The following is a 16,823-nucleotide window of genomic DNA, read 5'->3' on the forward strand; positions in this document are numbered from 1 at the left end:
GTTCCTTACCAATCAATATACCTATCCACTATATCCGTACAATCTCGAAAATAAGCTGGAAATACATATGGAATAGTAAAAAAGCCAGATGCTCCAGAAACAACCTCACACTCCACAAAAAAATAGGAGGGGCAGGCCTAGTGGACCTATGTGACTACTACTGGGCAGTCAGACTAGATCAGACTAAATTATGGTTCAAAACTGAAGATCCACCGTTATGGGTAGATATTGAAAAAGCTTTAGCCCCAATAAAAGATTTAACCCTATTTTTGTTGAGTGATGGTTGGTTACCATGGAAATTATCTGCTTTTACTCCCCCTATACAGATCTCACTGAAAGCATGGAGATTCCTTCTCAAACAAAAACATAAAGATAACCAAGCATTACCATATACTATACCTATAACCCTACTAGAAACAAAAATACCATCACTGACAGTTACTTCTTTGATGACCAAAAGGGTAAATAACATCCTAGACCTTTACGACGGAAATCAATTGAAAACATTTGACCAGGTCAAGTCCCAATACAACCTCACCAATAATGAGAAACATCTATATACAAGGATTACGCGTTTTCTTAATTCCCACTCCAGTCCATCTATCCACGTACCAAAAGCAATATGGCAATTTTACTCACACGCCAACAACAACACCAAAGGTATATCGTTTTTCTACCACCAAATAAGAGATAAAAATACGTTCATCAAAACTACAGCGATGACCAAATGGGAGAGTGACCTGGGCAAACAGTTTTCACTAGAACAATGGCGACAGGCCTTTACAGGGATACATAAAGCTTCTCATTGCGTTAAGCACTGGGAACTAGCAATAAAACTAGCCAATAGATGGCATTATACACCTTACAGGGTGGCAAAATTCTTTCCCGGCACATCGCCTCTTTGCTGGAGAGCTTGTGGACACACGGGTTCTTTACTACACATGTTATGGCATTGCCCCACAATTAAAAGTACGTGGAATCAAATATTTAGACTAATTTCCTCCATAACGGGAATGCTTACACCCCCAGACCCTGCATTAGCAATCTTACATTTAAACATTGACAAAATTCATAAAGACTTCAGACCTGTAGTGACACACATATTACTAGAGACGAGATTAATGATTCTCTGTAATTGGAAATCCACTACGGCCTTGAATGTGACAGATATAGTCAAAGCTGTCAACAGAAACTATACCTTTGAACGCCTCATTGCACTAAATTCTTTACAGAGTGTGACCTTTGACAAATCCTGGTCTATATGGCCTTATAAGCTGTGACTTAAATGATATTAGAGGTGATTATACCATTAACAGAACCAGTAGGTCCAATACTGTACCTATTTATCCTTTTGTACAATTATATCTTCTGATTGTATATCACTATGAGATGTATATCACTTACTACCCCTTATTTATTGATTTAAGTTGTATAACCCATTTTCCTCCATTTACCCATTTCCCCCTTTTTCCTTTCTGTACCCATTTCTTGAAATACTCAATAAAAATTTATTGATTGAAAAAAAAAAAAAAATAACTCAACACACAGCCAATAATGCCTAAACTGCTGGCAACAAAAATGAGTACACCCCTAAGTGCTCCAAATTGGGCCCAATTAGCCATTTTACCTCCCCGGTGTCATGTGCCTCATTAGTGTTACAAGGTGTCAGGTGTGAATAGGGAGCAGGTGTGTTAAATTTGGTGTTATCGCTCTCACTCATACTGGTCACTGGAAGTTCAACATGGCACCTCATGGCAAAGAACTCTCTGAGGATCTGAAAAAAAGAATTGTTGCTCTACATAAAGATGGACTAGGCTATAAGAGGATTGCCAAGACCCTGAAACTGAGCTGCAGCACAGTGGCCAAGTGGTATAACAGGACAGATTCCATTCAGAACAGGTCTCGCAATGGTCGACCAAAGGGGTTGAGTGCACATGCTCAGCATCATATCCAGAGGTTGTCTTTGGGGCATATGAGTGTGGCCAGCATTGCTGCAGAGGTTGAACGGATGGGGGGTCAGCCTGTCAGTGCTCAGACCATACACCGCACACTGCATTAAATTGGTCTGCATGGCTGTCATCCCAGAAGATGATGCACAAGAAAGCCCACAAACAGTTTGCTAATGACAAGCAGACTAAGGACATGGATTACTTGAACCATGCCCTGTGGTCTGATGAGACCAAGATAAATTTATTTGGTTGAGATGGTGTCAAGCATGTGTGGCGGCAACCAGGTGAGGAGTATAAAGACAAGTGTGTCTTGCCTACGGTCAAGCATGGTGGTGGGAGTGTCATGGTCTGGGGCTGCATGAGTTCTGCCGGCACTGGGGAGATACAGTTCATTGAAGGAACCATAAATGCCAACACGTGTCATACTGAAGCAGAGCAGTATTCCAACATGATAATGACCCCAAAGACACCTCCAAGACGACCACTGCCTTCCTAAAGAAGCTGAGGGTAATGGTCATGGACTGGCCAAGCATGTCTCCAGACCTAAACCATATTGAGCATCTGTGGGGCATCCTCAAATGGAAGTTGGAGGAGCGCAAGGTCTCTAACATCCACCAGCTCTGTAATGTCGTCATGAAGGAGTGGAAGAGGACTCCAGTGACAACCTGTAAAGCTCTGGTGAACTCCATGCCCAAGAGGGTTAAGACAGTGCTGGGAAATTATGGTGGCCACACAAAATATTGACACTTTGGGCCCAATTTGGATTTTTACTTAGGGGTGTACTCACTTTTGTTGCCAACGGTTTAGACATTAATGGCTGTATGTTGAGTTATTTTGAGGGGACAGCAAATTTACACTGTTATACAAGCTGTAAATTTCCTACTTTACATTGTAGCAAAGTATCATTTATTCAGTGTTGTCACAGTGTTGTTGATACAATAAAATATAAAAATATAAAAATACAAAAATGTGAGGGGTGTACTCACTTTTGTGAGATACCGTATATATCTATCATAAATAAATAAAAACATTCCATAGTTCTATGTAAATTAGAGTTTTCTTTCTTCACCTTTAGTCTATAAGCATGGTTTGTGACTCACATTATTGCATTGCTTCTAATTTTACCTTTCCTCCAGTGACTAAGAGCGTCTCACCTTTCCCCTATTATAGTTACATCATGTTCTGGGGTGCTTAGAAAATTAAACGTGCCATTATTATTACTATGGCAGTATACAAAATATGGGAAAGAAATTTAGAAAGGCACTATTCCCAGTTTGGTTTTCGTGTTAAGCATATTTTAAAGTGGTTTAAACCCTTACAGACCACTTTGTGCTACAGGTAAGCCTATAATAAGGCTTACCTGTAGCTACCCAGGATATCTCCTAAACCTGCACGGTTTAGGAGATATCCCCCGTATTTACATGTGCCAACGTCATCGGCACATGAGCACTGACACAAACTGAAGCAATGGCACGTATGTACCGTTGCTTCAGTGAGTGTGCCTTTACCGCACACATGCATGGGAGTAACGTCATCGCGGCTCCTGCCAATCATGGCGCCGGAGCCGCGATACCCAGAAGTAACCCCCGGGAGTGATTGTCGGCCGCCGGAGCGGTGTACGAGCACCGCAGCGAGGGCTTCGATCTCAGGTGAGTATTACATGATGAGCTAGTATGCTATACATACCAGCTCATTATGCCTTTGTCTTGCAGGTGTTAGTTTTTTTTCCTCAAAGTGGGTTTACAATCACTTTAATGTGCATGCATGATTCACAAAGAATTTTTTTATGTAAGTTCAATCATTTATTTCCTGTAGAGAGACTTGCTTGATTTAGGAAAAATAAATGACATTATCTGTCCTTTATCTTAACGTCTCTTGCCATGTTTTACAACTGGGTGATTGGGTAAGGACTATCCTATAAAATGACTTTCTTTTGCAGATGTGTTTGTAATAATGACTTTAAAACCAAACAACTCGTTGAGTCATGTTATTTTACATCTGAAACTGAACTCCAAGCAGATACAAAAGGCACAACTTAAAGGGATTGTAAACCCTTGTGTTTTTTCACCTTGATGCATCCTATGCAATAAGGTAAAAAAACTTCTGACACTGAACAGACCCCAAGTTTTATTCACCTGAGCTCATTCGTTCCCATGGCGGAGACGAGCTCTAGCTCTCTGCTCGGGGTTCTCAGCTTTTCGTTGGCTCCTGCTGCTGTCAATCAAATCCAATGACGCGGACACCGGGGGGGGGCGAGTCCGGCATTCTGTTTCTATGGACGCAATTGCTGGACTCTGGAGCGTGCCCATGCGGTAACCCCCTCGTAAGAGCGTTTCTCCTAGGCGGTTCACAGATGCCAAGAGGAGCCGCGAGCGCCACCGGGGGACCCCAGAAGATGAGGTTCAGGGCCACTCTGTGCAAAACAAACTGCACAGTGGAGGTAAGTATGATATGTTTGTTATTTAAAAAAAAAAAAGAGGGTTTAGTAACCCTTTAAATGAGCTCTGTAATCATCAGCACGTTATTAAATGTATATTTTTCTTAATGCAAGCCGCATAAGAATCTGAATTAGACTTTGTATCAGTCCCTGTACAGTCTGTACAGCAATCAGTAAGGGGGAGGGAGAAGCAGCACAAGGAACCAGTCAGGTGTGCGGCAGTTCAAGGCACTGTGCTGATAGGAAGAGACAGCAGATAGACAGAGAGATTAGCTCATTAGTCTGTTGCTTTTCTATTCATTGACCAGTTACAAGGTAGGGTGTGGAGGGATCCCTTAAGTCATAGTTACATAGTGGTTGAAAAAAGACACAAGTCCATCTAGTTTAACCAATAACAAAAAAAAAAATCATACAATCTCATATACACAAACCTATACCCACTGTTGATACAGAGGAAGGTGAAAAACCCCAGCAAAGCATGATCCAATTTGCTACAGCAGGGGAAAAAATTCCTTCCTGATCCCTCGAGAGGCAATCAGATTTTCCCTGGATCAACTTTACCTATAAATTTTAGTACCCATTTATAGTCTGTGCATTTAGGAAATAATCCAGGTCTTTTTTAAAGCAATCTTCTGAGCTGGCCAGAACCACCTCTGGAGAGAGTCTATTCCACATTTTCACAGCTCTTACTGTGAAGAAACCTTTCCGTATTTGGAGATGAAATCTTTTTTCCTCTAGATGTAAAGAGTTCCCCCTTGTCCTCTCTGATGACCTTAAAGTGAATAACTCAACACCAAGTTCACTATATGGACCACTTATGTATTTGTACATGTTGTTGATTATATCCCCCCTAATATCCTCTTCTCAAGAGAGAATACATTCAGTTCCTCTAATCTTTCCTCATTGCTGGGCTCCTCCATGCCTCTTATCAGTTTGGTTGCCCTTCTCTGCACTTTCACTAGTTCCCCCATATCCTTTTTGAGAACTGGTGCCCAAAACTGAACTGCATATTCCAGATGAGGTCTTACTAATGATTTGTACAAGGGCAAAATTATATATCTCTCTCTCTGGAGTCCATGCCTCTCCTAATACAAGAAAGGACTTTGGAAACCGCAGCTTGGCATTGCATGTTATTATTAAGCTTATGATGTACCAAAACCCCCAGATCCTTCTCCACCATTAATTCCCCCAGTTGTAGTCCCCTTAGTATGTATGATGCATGCATATTCTTAGCCCCCAAGTGCATAACTTTATATTTATCAACATTAAACCTAATTTGCCACATAGTTGCCCAATTAAACAGTGCATTGAGGTCGCATTGAGGTTGGCTTGTAAGTTGGAGACATCTTATAAGGACATTATTCCACTGCATAGCTTAGTGTCATCTGCATGTCAGACTGCAGCTGCAATAGAAAAATGCTGGTGCACTCCCCTGTCAGACAGAGTTGTACTGTATAACAGAGCTGTACAAACCTTAGGGCTGTATCGACAGAAATACCAATCCTCTAGCAAATAAAACAGCTCCAATATACAATATGTGACAATTTATTTCCCGGAATGCGTTATGGTAGCCCTATGGTGGTGAGTCACACAGAAATTCACACTTGAGCATATTCTGAACATTCTAACGTGTACTTACCTGGGACGCAGACCAGTTGACTCAGCCTTTGCGGCGTAGTACAGTAGAAGAAATAACACGTGTGTGTGTTGTGCTGTTGGCGGAAAATAAGTGACACGAGTCTGGAGCTGCGGATTAACATCAAATTTTGCATGAAAATTGGCAAAATTGCAAATGAAACTTTATCTCTGTTACAACAGGCTTATGGGGAACGTTCCATGAAGAAATCAAGTGTTTTTGAATGGCATAGGCAGTTAAGGAGGAGCAGTAAGATATCTACGATGATGCAAGAAGTGGGCAGCCAAAAAAGGATGGATACAAATGTGAAAAATGAAAAGGTTACGGTGATCTGTTCAGAGGTGATAAAAATGAAATCTAGACCACAAGAATGCTCCTGCACATGAAGCGTTAAAACGTTTTTTAACTCCACTAGTCCTGTGTAATTTGGACCTCTGTAACACCTAAAAAACCTGGCTGATCCTATCAGTTTCTCCCCACCCCTCTTTAAACTGACCACGGTGTATCATGGCTAATGAGACCAGACACCGTGGTCAGTTTACGTGCCTCTCTCCTTAGCAGCTTACTATCTGCTCTCTTCCTCCCCCTCCCCTCTCTGTCTGTGTGTGAGCCGCCCCTCCCCCTCCTGCTGCTCTCATAACACTAACCTGTACAAACCATCAGCACTGCCTCCTATTTCAGTGTCCCCCTATGTGAATGATTTATTTTATTTATATAAATGCTGTAAATGCCTCATTTAAGAGCCGAGATTGAGATCACATGACCAGCCAGCTCTCTCATCCTCTCCTCCTCCCACCCTCCTCCCTTCCAGACTGACATCAGCAGAGGAATCTCAGCCCCGCCCACTGCTTCTCTCAGAGGAGGAAAGGAGAAAGCTGGTTGGTCATGTGATCGCAATCTCAGCAGTGAAATTAGGTATTTGCAGCATTTATTTTTATAACTCACACACAGAGGGGGATACTACAATAGGAGGCAGTGTTGATGGTGTATACAGATTAGAGTGGCTTAACAACCACTTTAAGTGTTCCAGTTCCTGGCACAGAAATGAATTCCAAAACTTGACCAACCACCTTATTCCCCTGACTTAGCACCCTGTGTTTTTTGGCAGTTTCCAAAATAAAAAAATGCCTTAATAGGACACAGGTTTGATGGTATTCCAGACATCCAGTGTGCCACAACAAAGGTACTGTGCAGCATTCAGGAAAACCAGTTCCAGGAATGGTTCTGGCAGTTGTCTAGAAATGCATCACTTCACAGGGGGACTACACCTTCAAAAGTGACAACAATCGCTAGTGAAAGCAAACCTTTTTCCTATTTTACAGTCCATTCTGGGAATTGAACTGTCACATCTTGTATTTGTTTCATCTGTGCAATTAGCTGTTTGCTTGGTGTACAGTATTAATTATAATTTATTGATCATTTCTTCCTTGTTTTTTTTTTTCTTTTCTGTCACTAGCAACAAGGCATGGTTGACCAGAGTCTAATCTATAATTATGCTCTATTTGCTCCCGAATATACCTCACCTTTTCCTACTTTTATCTTCTATAACACAGACAGTAAACAATTCTGCTGACTATTCTGTTTGCATGCTGGCTGCTCTGCAACAAGCGCTATAATAAACTGTGCAGAACAATCTATGTGATCTCTTTTACCTCTTTCTGTTGTCTTTGTGTGTTCCTATAATCAAGACGTGTAGCACGTGTATTTGGGTTTTCTATAGGATATTGTTTTTCTTATGTGCTTTTGTTGACAGAAAATTGCAGATTTCATGGAACATGTAAACTATATGGTCAAAAGATTTTAGACATCTAACTATAACACTTATGACCAAACGTGAGTCGTGACATGACATCCTTCCAAATGACTACGTTGAGGTGCTTCCAGTGAAGTGACTGTTAATGCTGCAGCATACAAAGATGTCTTAAACAATTGTGGACTTCCAGCCTGATGTCAGCTGTTTGGGGAAGGTATTTTTCTGTTCCAGCACCTGTATTCAAAGCCAATTCCATAAAGCCACAGTGTGACAAGTTTGATGTGGAGGAACTTTAGTGTACTGCATGAACCCCTGACCTCAACCCTACTTCACATTTTTGGAATCAATTGGAATGCCAATTATGAGCAAGGTCTACTCTTCCAACATCAGTACATCACAAATGCTGTTTTTGCAAAATTGGGACAGATGTCAACAGACACTCCAAAATCTTATGGAAAGCCTTGCAGGCAGGTGGTGGTCTGCCTCAATCGTGGCCATAGAAGGCAGCCGTAGCACCCCCTACTAAGTTAAAGTTCAGACACACTGACCTTGAGGGTATGGGAGACTTTACCCTGTAGATTCCACTTACTCTCTCTCTCGAAGAGTGGATTGGATCCTCAGCTCACCATCCTGGTTGCGAAGCTGTACCCCCTCACTTTAAGAAGTATCAGAAAGGTGGCCCAGCTTCTCCCCGGGGCTTGCCAGCCATTTCACATCATTGAAACTATAACTCTCTCATCACATCTACTGCATTACCTGGGGAACTCATACAGAGGCCACATGAAGATAAACTTCTTCTTTAATGAAGATTCAACTCAGCATTACAGCAACTTGATCTCAGACCCCAACACAGTTCAGCTGCAAGAATAGATTCACTGTTGTGAGTCTCTCTAAAACAGTAATGTGTAGTCAGGCCCAGCTAAGGAGAACCCCCTCCAAGGGGAACCCAGAAATGGTGCAGTCCTTATGAGACTATTCTCTGCATGGCAACCCTTCCCATGCCCTAGGCTCTCTCTTATCTACCACTAGCCCCTCCCGCACTATGTAAGGGGATCCTGCCAGGAAGGAAGTGAACTCAATCTCCTTCTTGGAAGAATTTAAAAGAGTAACAGCTTAAGTGGCCCACATAAGTAGGCCCAACCTTGACCTGTCTAAAGCCCTTTTAGAAAAGTGGAGGCTGTTATAGTCACAAAGAGGGAGAGGGCATATTAACCACTTCCTGCCCGTGCTATAGCTGAAAGATGGCTACATCACAGACTTACTTTGCCAGGAGGGCATCCATGGAAGTCTTGTCATGATCGCGCTGCCCATTTGACCTCTGCGACATGCGGGCGGTGCTCTCTGTGATTGCTGCGTCCTTAGGATGCAGGTCAGCGTGAGGAGAGGAGAGATGATAACTGGCTTGTGTGAAAGTGACATCTACACTGATAATCAGGGAGCTGATTTTCAGTGTCCTGATTATCAGTGCAGTCCCAACAGTGCCCACTAGTGCTGCCAATCAGTACTCGCCAGTGCTGCCAATCAGTGCCCATCAGTGCCTCCTCATCAGTGTCACCTATCAGTGCCCTCCAGTGCTGCCAATCAATACCCCCCAGTGCCTCCTCATCAGTGTCACCTATCAGTGGTGACCATCAGTGCTGCCTACCAGTGCCTATCAGTGCTGCCTCTCAGTGTCACCTATCATTGCAACTTCAGTGCCACCTATCAATGTCCATCAATGCCACCTCATCAGTGGCTCTTTATCTGTGCCCACCAGTGCAGCCTATCAGTGCAGCCTCATCAGCGCACATCAGTGAAGGAGAAAAATTACCTGTTTGCAAATTTTATAACAAACTATGAAAAACGTTTTTTTTTTCCCAGGTTTTTGGTCTTTTTTTCGTTTGTTTAGCAAAAAATAAAAAAAATAAAAATATTGTGAAAAAAAGAATAAAAATGTAGTTTGGGTACAGTGTAGCATGACCGCGCAATTGTCATTCAAAGTGTTATGCCCCGTACACACGGTCAGACTTTGTTCGGACATTCCGACAACAAAATCCTAGGATTTTTTCCGACGGATGTTGGCTCAAACTTGTCTTGCATACACACGGTCACACAAAGTTGTCGGAAAATCCGATCATTCTAAACGTGGTGACGTAAAACACGTACGTCGGGACTATAAACGGGGCAGTAGCCAATAGCTTTCATCTCTTTATTTATTCTGAGCATGCGTGGCACTTTGTCCGTCGGATTTGTGTACATACGATCGGAATTTCCGACAACGGATTTTGTTGTCGGAAAATTTTATATCCTGCTCTCAAACTTTGTGTGTCGGAAAATCTGATGGAAAATGTGTGATGGAGCCTACACACTGTCGGAATTTCCGACAACAAGGTCCTATCACACATTTTCCGTCGGAAAATCCGACCGTGTGTACGGGGCATTACAGCTCTGAAAGCTGAAAATTGGCCAGGGCAGGAACGGGGTAAAAGTGCCCAGTAGGCAAGTGGTTAAGTGGCTTTGGAGTAGGATGTCCAACAAGTACATATAGGTGTATTGATCAGGTGCCCACAAACCTTTCACCTTGTAGTGTAGGTTGATTCTTCTAAGAATTAATTTTGCTACATTACTAACTAATGAAGAATAAGGCTACACTACATTACCATCACTTTCTGAAATAAACTCAGTCAACCTTCTCTTAAACCAGGAAACACCCTTCACACCTTTCAAAAAGAAAACCAGGAAACTCCCTTCACCTTTGTTAGCAAAAAACTCACTTCACCAGAGCCAGAAAGGAAACTGTTTCTCCTGTTTAATGTTGCGGAACATAATCATTAGCTAAAATGCTTCTGACTCATCTTTACATTTGTGTATGATGTAATTAAAAGGCTTTAGCCTAAGACATATATAGTAGTTGTAACATGCATATCAAAGCCTGTCTTTACCTGCACAATGTGTGCATTGCAAATAAACTCATATTACCTCTTAATGAAGCAAGCAGACACCTACCCTAATCCCACCTACTCCTAGGAGAATGTGACGGATTCACTTTGAGTGGGGGGCTTGTGGAACTCAGCTTACCTTAGAGAGGTTGGGAAACTCCTGTTTCAGCTTACCAGGCCCCTCTTATGTGTAAGTTACCCTGTGTCTATTAGGGGCACAGGGTGACTGAGGAAGTGGTGGACTATTATTTAATGGATGTTGAGAGAGGGGTTTGGATTACTTCTTGGAACAGAAATATTTATCTACAATATCCTTTAAGAAATATATGAATATGAACGAATTCTACTTTATCAGACTGAGAAACTCATAGCAGATGTTGATGTCATCAGCTCAGGCCACCTGTCTGGGGACGCCTGCTATAGCGTGTTTATTGAAAGTAGGTCAGTACCATTGTTAATTAAGACCAATTTTCTGTCTCCACCTAGGCTGGTTTAAGTGACTAGTTAATTAGCTCAAGTTAGTTATATCACTGTCAGCTATTAGTTTCTTAGCATATAGTTTATGTTGGTTGTCCCTTAGTCATGTTATTTATATTTCTGTATACAGTTGCTTTTGCATACGATAATGTGACCAGCCTCACCTAACCTGGTGTACTAATTATTCCGTGTGATTTTCAATAAAGAGTCATTCCCTTGGTTGATTTACTAAAACTGGAGAGTGCAAAATCTGGTGCAGCTGTGCAAAGTAGCCAACCAGCTTCTAACTCAGATTGTTCAATTAAGCTTTGACAGAAAAACCTGGAAGCTGAGTGGTTTCTAAGCAGAGCAGCACCAGATTTTACACTCTCCATTTCTAGTAAATTAACCCCATAGTGCTCTGGGAACGTTTATTAAGTAAAAAAATATTTTATGCAACGAAGATAACAAAATGAGGTGACAAAATACATATAACATGTTAAGCCTAAAAAATATTAACAAAATTCTGACCCAAAATGGAAAAATTTTAAAATAACCTCCTTATCCTAAATTATATTATATGTCATTTGATAGACTACGTAAAATGAATGACCAAATAGGAAGATCTGGTCATTTTAACACATTTTCTTCATTTAACGGTTATGAAAAATGTAAAGGTTAAAATAAAAAAACAAATTTTTTTTTAGTTTTGTAAAAATAATAAATATTTGCAAATTAATACTCTGTATTCTCCTCTGGAACCAGCAAATGGATTCTTAGGCAGTTTCTCACAATTTTCTCCTGTATCTGTTTTGTTGCAAAAAAAGCTTGTGGTCTACAAAGCTCAATAGCTAAAGCAGAAATTTACATACTACTAAAGAAGTTAATAAAGTGACTCCTCTCTCCTGTATCTGAATGAATCTGAGAAAGATCCTCTTTGAAAGGAGATAATTATGTTATCTCTCTTCAGAAAATACAGTGCTCTGGAATTTATCGTCTTGGGAAAGAAAAATTACAAAAAGTAGTAAACAAAGTTTGATTTGTAAACTAAAAATAAAACTGACCCTAAATTATTATAGCTTTTTTAATAAAATAACCTCTGTTTACAGGGCCATAGGAATTGTTAGAGATTAAAATACATACACACACACAGGTTGAACTAAAGGGGCTTCTGAATAGAATTTCTTTTTTCAAACTTATAAACGATGCAACTCTAAATCAAAAGGGTTTGGTAGGGGTGCACACTGCACAAGATGCACTGGATGGACTGTTAGTTCAATTTGGAGTGAAGCCTATACAATAGTAGGGCACATGAAGGGGCTTCTTGAGCAAAATCCAAAAGTTATATACAAATCATGGGTGATATTAAAGATGCCACACCCTATTAGTTAAAATCTCAAAACACCTAAGCACTTTGGTTTTTAAGGCACCAGATAATAAATAAATCATAAACATATATATCAATAAGTAACATTTTATTTTTACATAATATAAAAAAGAAATTGTACATAAAACACCTATTATTAAAAAAGATCCTCTGCAAAGAGGTAGGAGTAAAGAAGGGTCACCGAGCACCTCTATGCGTTTTGCAGCCAAAGCACCATTATGAGGAGATTCGTATACATACCAGAATCTGTAAATCAAAATGTAGAACAGTAAATTTGTACAGCAACAGAGCATAAAAATATAGAAGATATAAATACAAATAAACATATAATATTCTCATTATCATTTTGTAATTACTTACCCAAGATGCATGTTGGTATCCAGGAGTAACTATCAGTCCAATACCTCCCGGAGGAAGAGCATCACTCCCGGAGCCATGTAAATCCCCAAAAGCAAGGCCACCGGAGCATTCAGGGACACACTGGGTCATCACTTTACAAGCCTCTAACACTTGTAGTGCCCACTATATGGTGGTACAGAGGTATATATTATTCAAAAAGCCACTATGGCATACAATATATATATATATATATATATATATATATATATATATATCCCCAAATACAATAACCCCTCACGTACTATATAATGCCACATAAAATCCAGTCTCAGTCGATAGTTAATTCTAACAATGTATTAATCAAATAAACAGATAATATCCCAATAACCTGAGTTACACTGCTAACTGTTTACAACCAACCATATATACAGTAGTCTATAATAAATTACAAACATACAAACATTATTATGGCTATCCAAAAATCACAATATACATTTCCATGGTTGTAAACTCAATGCTAGTGTAGCCAGGTGTCATTGGCTGTGTGATCTTCCTCATATTCTCTCCACTGCAGCAGTGGATTGTGTTCTTATATTCCCTGCTGCTAGCTGCTGCTGGAGCTACTCTGTGTACTGAATTAACCCAGCTCACCCCCCCCCCCCTTCCCACCACTGTGTGAGCAGATACAGATTGGCTTCAGGAGTGGGCTGTGTGCTTTTCCACCCTCACTTCCCTCCTGCCCCCCCCCAACAGCAGTGTTTGAGCCAACCAATGGAAGGAGGAACTTGCTATTTGGGTACAATGCATTTTAGAAACTGTAGTCCTTAAAGGAGCACAGTGCCATACAAATCAATGGATGCCAATGGAGCTGCAAACTTTAATACCCATATTTATGGCATTTTTATTATTATTTTTTACTAGTAATGGCAGTGATCTGCTATTTTTAGCAGGACTACGACATTGCGGCGGACAGATCGGACACTTTTGACACTTTTTTGGGACCATTGACATTTATACAGTGATCAGAGCTAAAAATAGCCACTGATTACTGTATAAATGTCACTGGCAGGGAAGGGGTTAACAAGGGGCGATCAAGGAGTTAAGTGTGTTCCCTGGGAGTGTTCCTAACTGTATGGGGGATGGGCTGACTGGAGGAGGAGAGAGATCACTGTTCCTAATCACTAGGAACAGCGGATCTCTTTCTAACTCCCCTGTCAGAATGGGGATCTGTCTATTTACACTGACAGATCCCCGTTCCGGCTCTCATAACCATGATCGCATCGCGGCTTGTAATATCACTTTTATCTTAAAAATGTAGGGTAACAAGCAAACATGTTTTAGTGGGTTTTAGAATATCCTCTTAAACATCAGTGTTGCTTGGGATAGAAATGATCTCAAAGGAGTTTGGGAATTCAAGGCTCAAATAATTTAGCCTATGCTGGGCAAAGCTTCTATACTCACATGTGTGACTTTAGTAGAGCACAGCGGAGAGTCTGCCTCCCTGTAGACCTGTATTGTAGTAAGTTTAGTGAAAAGGTGTTCACTAAATAGCTATCAAAACATTCCATTTAGAGGAAAAAAAGGTTTAATCTCGACATATTTAAGGCTAGAGCTGCAAAAATGTGCCCCTATCTTCCATAGGAACTGTAATTACCCAACTCAGTAGACTCAGGGCTAGATGTTTTTTTTTTTTTTTTTTCACAATATAATAAGCTATTAATATTTTATATCCTTGTAAAATTATTGATCCAGTGAGTGTAAGGATGTTTCCTGCCTCCTGCTCTACAGTGCTACACAATGGTTGCTACTTTTTAACCTCTCAGGCAATGCACATTTATGAGGCAGTTGACTAATTTAAAAAAATTTACTACCTATGTGGCTGATGTAGCAACAGGGGCCATGAAAATTTATTTATTTTTTTTATGGATACCTTTACAAAGGTCTCAGAAAACAGACAGCAGCATGCAGTTTATTGTATTAAAAATATTTTACTAGTTCAACAGTAATGAAAATTATATATATATATATATATATTATATATATATATATATATATATATATATATATATATATATATATATATATAGTCCAGAGGATCCCTGCACTTAAAATTTCTTTATTGAACCGAAGTTCAAACAAACATTACTAGTAATGTTTGTTTAAACTTTGGTTCAATAAAGAGATTTTAAGTGCAGCGATCCTCTGGACTTTTTCTTATAATTGGTCAGTGGGATGACCAGATTGCATTGCACTAATTGAAGACCGGGTGCGGCTTTCCTCTACTTTGAAAAAAAAAAAATTACATATCAGTTTTGATAAAGGAGATAAGGCACTCTGCATTGACTCTTATGCCGCGTACACACGATCGGGCTTTCCGACGGGAAATGTTGGATGTGAGTTTGTTGGCGGTAAGTCTGACCGTGTGTATGCTCCATTGGACATTTGTTGTCAGGACTTTCCACCAACAAATGTTGGCTAGCAGGTTCTTAAATTTTCCACCAACAAATTTTTGTTGTCTGACTTTCTGATCGTGTGTATACAAGTCCATCGCACAAAAGTCCACGCATGCTCGGAATCAAGTACGAGCCGGAAGCACTCGGTCTTGTAAAACTAGCGTTCGTAATGGAGACATCACGTACGTCTTGTACGTCACGTTTGTAATTGTTGGCCAACATTTGTGTGACTGTGTGTATGCAAGACAAGTTGGAGCCAACACCCTTAGAACAAAAATCCACAGTTTTGTTGTCGGAAAATCCGATCGTGTGTACAGGGCATTATACTTTCCAGATCTTGCAATATATATTGACCATTGATCTATGTTATATCATTAAAGCACAAGACAACTAGTGTCCAAATTTCACATTGTATAGCGAATCAATAAGTTAATATCAATTCTGAGAACAATGGGGGTTATTTACGAAAGGCAAATCCACTTTCCACTACAAGTGCAAACTACAAGTGCAAAGTGCACTTGGAATTGCACTGAAAGTGCACTTGCTGTAGATCCGAGGGGGACATGCAAGGTAAATAAAACAGCATTTTGGTTTGCACATGATTGGATGATACAATCAGCAGAGCTTCCCCTTGTTTCAGAACTACCCCTCAGATTTACAGTGACTACACTTCCAAGTGCACTTTCAGTGCAATTTCAAGTGCACTTTGCAGTTGTAGTTTGCACTTGTAGTGCAAAGTGGAGTTGCCTTTAGTAAATAACCCCCACTGTTTATTGTATATCTTTATACTTATGCATGTGTGGGCTCTTGAATTATGTACTATAAACAATGGGAGATGGTAAAACTTCCTGCCAATGGAAAATTGTTAACCACTCTGGCTTTCACATCTGTACATCTCTTATGAACTAGACTAATGTTTACATTTCTGTTTTGGGCCTATTGGTTTGGCAATAACTTATTTAAGATAAAAAACTAACACATGTGTAGCACCCTGATGTTTAGGCAGGGATGCTGTTAAATTTAGTTGCCAGGCAGTAGTTGCCTTGGCCAATTGATAGGAGGTAAATTAATTTCGCCCTAACTCTGGAATTACTGCACTTCTCTCTTCTGTCGCTAGGTGGCCAGGTACCTGGTGACATTAGATAAGACAAGGGCATTGCAAGGACAGATTACAAATGAATGGGGGAGTCTCAGCCAATGGGCAGGGATTTACTTGGATCCTTTGGCCTGCTGGGAGCACCTATTTGGGTGGAGTCAGGTGATCGTGGTTCTGTGCCACCTGGATGGCTGTCTGGGTGGATATGTGTTGTGTTGCCCTGGGCTGCTAGGCTGGAAGCCTTAGGCCTATCCTGGGGACATCTGTCTGCTAGGCTGTCTAAGGGCCTATCCAGAAGCAAGAGAGCAGCATAGGGTTGGGACTGCGGGCTTGCAGTCCAATCAGAAGTAATGGTTCTGCCGGCCTGGAGAACCAGTGTGGTTGGGGGTAGAGGGGAAG

General features: G+C 40.7%; 1 long non-coding RNA gene across 1 annotated transcript in view; it reads left to right on the plus strand.

Moving 5' to 3' along the window:
* LOC141139198 (uncharacterized) overlaps window positions 1-16,823 on the plus strand; it is a 1,175,459-nt gene that overhangs the window by 156,073 nt on the left and 1,002,563 nt on the right. The window lies entirely within an intron of this gene.

This window comes from Aquarana catesbeiana, linkage group LG04 (assembly GCF_042186555.1).
Source record: "Aquarana catesbeiana isolate 2022-GZ linkage group LG04, ASM4218655v1, whole genome shotgun sequence".
Classification (NCBI taxonomy): Eukaryota; Metazoa; Chordata; class Amphibia; order Anura; family Ranidae; genus Aquarana; species Aquarana catesbeiana.